The following is a 4555-nucleotide window of genomic DNA, read 5'->3' as shown; positions in this document are numbered from 1 at the left end:
CCCCGCCCCCAGCCCCAGCACCAGCCCCAGCGGTAGCAGCAGCAGCACCAGCAAGCAGCCGCCACCTTGTGCTCCAGGTACAAACTTTGCCTCCGTATAAATGAAGATAAACAAGCTCGTTATGCTCTTTTCGGTGGCCGGTATTTCATTTCTCACTTGAAACAATTCCTGCTATTTTGTTAAGAAGGGTGGTGTGACCTAAGCATAGACTTGTTTGAAATGTAGGGAAGCTTATTTTCTCATAAAGTATTAAAGTAATAGCTACACAGGTCTGCCTGAGCACCATGCATTACTTAGACATATGTTTATACACTCTGCAAATCATTGTTACCTATATTAAAGATGCAGAAAATAAAACATCCAAGCGTGCAGTTTAGACGCCTCTGGAACCAGCTGCAAGTCACAGGATGAGGTCTCACCGACCCCTTTTCTCTCCTGCTTTGGGCTGCTGCCGTGCTTTGAACTGGCAGCAGGCAGCAGAACAGAAGCCCCTTGCAGACCCTCCCTGGGCATCCTCTGACTTCCCAATGGCACCCATCCTGGAGGAACGGATCACAACAATATGTCACAATATATCACAATAATTGTCACCAGCAGGTACCTGGAAAAATCATCCGAAATAGATGTTTATTGATTAAAGGCAATAATAAAGAAGAGTATATTTTAAATGTCTTGCTTTTTATCTTGCATGCTTCTTAAAAACTAAACAACCCTCCAAGGTCCAAGTTTTACGATGAGCAGAGCTTGCTTCTCCTCCTTAGGCGGGTACGGATTCATACATAGGCATTGGGGATCTGTCAGAAATCCATGAAATTATCTTATGTAATTGCAGCTCTTTTTCCAGTTGACTAATTATGCTACAGTAAGCCTTTGAGTTAAATTGTTGAAAGGGAAACTCATTTCCCTCCTGACTTCTTCAACATACATAGACAATGAGTTGTGTCCGTTTTGTGTAGGTTTGGGCTGATGAATAGAACTTTGAGTCTGATGCTCTGGGTCTAACCCAAACCTACCATAAAAAACCTCTGATCCAGCTACTTACTTGAGACCCATTTCTGTGAAATGGGTTTGGACATACAAATGGGCAAGAGGGCTGCTGTGCCTTGTCCTCCGGATCCTCGCTACTGCAGCTCACCCCCAACCGAGTTGTGGAGCAGGGTCTGGTACATGGACAGCTACATCACTTAGACTCAAAAAAGTGGTAAGAAATGCTGGGTGTTTGTTAGGTGCATACACTTCCTTCAAATAAACAAGTTTTTACAACTTGTTTGAATAACACCTTTATTCAATTGTATCAATGATGGACTGGCCGTTCTTAGTCATTCAGAACCGGAGATTCACCTAAGATTTGCTTTCATTACTCTGCTCCTTAACAGCACTGTGCACCTCATTCCCTGCATGAGCAAAGAAAAGAGGGTTTTTAGAGATATGTTTACTCACATCACCTTTCCCAGGTGAACAACTTTTAGCAAGGGGTCTTCACTGAACTTCAGACCATTGCCACCAACTTCTTAACTAACCTGGCTGGAAATGCTCAGTAAGCCTCAGACCTGGTGCAGGTCCCAGAGGCCTTGAGATATCAGTACCACTGGGTCGGGCAGGGGTCAGAAAAAGCTCTTCACTCTCCTAGTGCCAGCCTCCTTCTTGGAAAGGCTTGTGGACAGCCCTGCTTTGTGCTCACCACCAGACTGGTCCTAACTGACCAAATTCTTCAGCTTCTAAATCTCTACCAAGAGTTACACCCGTAACTACCTGGGCACTAGTACTGCTCTCAAGTTGCTGGTTTGAGAATCCAGGTTAGTCAAACATTGCCTTACATAATTTGCTTTACACAGAAATCCCTCTACCCCCTTTTTTCGTGTTAAGGGTGGTGGCTCAGCTCAGCAGGTCAAGAACATATTCAGGTTAACTTCTCTCCTGAGCGCTATATTCCCCATATAAGTATTTTGTGTTGTGATTCAGCCTTAGCAGTGCTGTTCTAGCCATTTTCAGAATGGCTTCGAATTTCTTATCATCCACACACCCCAACAAAACCGTCATCTACATGAAGTGTCACCTCTTATACCATCAAACTCTGCTATATATTACGTGTCTGAAAAAAACATCTTCCAAAGAGAGGGCTAAAATCAATGTATGTTCTGGTTTTAAAGATGGGGCTTTAAGAAGGTGTTTGCCATCTACCAAGTCCTCCAAATTTATCTTCTTATTAATAGTGGGAAATATTTCCTTTTTATATATTTATCCAAGTCCTTTGCGCCAAAACAGGCTTCTGGTTAATTGCTTTTTATGTTTTAAAAAGTCATGTGATTGTTCTCAACTAATAGATCCATTCCCTCCAATTCCCAAAGCACTGCCCCGCTTTTGATGCCCTTTAAGTAATGGAACAGTTGCACTCTTGCTGAAATATCTACGGCTCTATGATTTTTGTGAACTCTAATATTAAGCTCCACATGGCTTTTTCTTGTAGGTAGGTCTTTTTCTTGTAATACTTTGGGTTCACCATCATGTCTTTGATGCCAAAAATATCCATCTTTCATAAGCTTTATTTTGGCATGGATGACGCTTTGGCCAATTGTCATTGCGAAGGATTCATTCTGGATGTTGCAGGAATCTCGACACTTTCTGTATTCAAGGAGCTACATGTCAAGAAGCTACGTGAATGCAACTTTCATCAAGTGCTGAATCTGAATGGCTGTCGCCAACAGTCCCAGAGCTACAGCTATCTATGCCCTCAGATGACAAAGCTATGGAGTCTGCAAGTCATTCTAGCTCCTGATAAGGACTTAAAGCCAGCCAGTGGGTCTGCCTAAAAATTGGTGCCTTCCTCCTTCAAGGTGTTTCTGATCTTCCCAAGTTTGTTTGCTTTGCCCTTTACGCATACTGAGAAGTGTCCAATCAAATGAAAACTGTTCTCTCCTCCACATGAACAGCATATCAGTCCAAATCCTGTCCTCTGGAACTTGAGATCTGCAGCCAAATTTGTTGACTTAATCAAAATGCAGTCTTTACCACCCAATCCATTAGCTGACTTTCCTCTGAAGTCATGAGTGTTCACTGCCATTAACACCACTCTGCCTCTCCCATTTGAATCAGGCTATTTTGGCTGCAATGTGTTCTGTGTTCTGATCTTGCAGTATATGGGGGCAAGGAGTCTGGGGTCATGCTTTTGCTTTTTTTGTTTTTTTCTTTTTTTTTTCAGAAAGTTATGGACTGGTTTATATTACATATATTTATATCAACCTGGTTTATATTACGTAAGCTCTAAGATGACATCCATTTCTGCAAGATATCCCAAGAACAGTTATTCCCACCAGTGGTGAAGTAGTTGATACAGAGTCACACTGCATTTCTGCTCTGTTGAAGCCAGCAGCGGGAGTTAGCAATGCACATTTTATGTGTTGAGCTCGTTTGTACAAGGAAAGAAAAGTGCTAACATCTGCAGTGTAATTAGTCCCACTAGTATGTCTGATACACAGGATATACAGTAATTTAAATGAAAAAAACCCTTCCTCTGTCTAGCATAACCTTCTTCCACAAAAGTTTTTTTGATTCTTTGGACCCCAGTAATTCAGTCTTCCCAGTGCTCTCATTTCTGAAAATTGTAGTAGGAGTGTTAGCTAATTACAAGAGTGCCAAGTATTTCATAAAAAGCTTCAGAAAGTCCATTCTTTTCCAGGCGGTTTGCCTGGATTTCTACTGTCCCAGGGCCATATCTCCTTAGAAAACGTACATTGAGAAAAACAGGTCTTTTCGCAGTTAGATCAGATCAGATCAGACCAGAAGAGGGCCAGGTATCACCAGCAAATGCAGCTGCAGTCACTATTTGTTCAAAGTCAAATGCATCCATACGTGATTATCAAACTTCACACCTCCCTAAACAATTTATTTTGAACAGCAGAACCAAGTGTACATCATTCCTTTCTCCAGTGTAAAGAGGCTAGGAACAGTTTTAAACCTAGTTACAGCACTATAACAAAGAGTATAATTAAAATTTTCTAGTGGACCGTGCCATCTTATGCAGCCAACAGGTACAAGACTTCAAAGCAAATTCATCATCCTCAAGCAGCGCACTTTCTGCCACCCAGAAATTCAAAGCTCCAGTACAGACGCAGGATGGCAAAGGTAAGGCCTCCAGCACAGGGATACATGAAGAGACATAAACAAATTCTCTTTCAAGCCGCAGACGGAGGCTGGTGCTGAAGCGCCGTTTTGCCAGAGTGCTGTGAATGCAGAGTCTCATATCATCTAGACTGACTTTCAGCCATGCATATGTGCCTTATGGACATGATCAAAGGGTGCTTCTGCTGCCTTCTAATGAGGGGAAGATCGGTCAGGAGCTTTGGGGTGACTCAAAATTTTTCCATTCTGCTGTATTCATTTTATTTCAACGGAGAAAGTAAAAATAGAAAGGACTAAACCTGCAATAAAGGGCAACACAATTTTAACACATGTTGTGGCTGAGGAGGAATACGATAATTTGCAATGGCATCCTCTAAAATCTGTTGCCAGGCTTCCATAATTATTGCAAGTTTGTCCGTGGTCTCCATAGCAGCCT

The sequence above is a fragment of the Pygoscelis adeliae genome, unplaced genomic scaffold (genome assembly GCF_000699105.1).
Source record: "Pygoscelis adeliae isolate BGI_AS28 unplaced genomic scaffold, ASM69910v1 Scaffold172, whole genome shotgun sequence".
In the NCBI taxonomy this organism is placed as follows: domain Eukaryota; kingdom Metazoa; phylum Chordata; class Aves; order Sphenisciformes; family Spheniscidae; genus Pygoscelis; species Pygoscelis adeliae.
The sequence above is the reverse complement of the archived record's forward strand: the minus strand, read 5'-3'. Positions refer to the sequence as shown.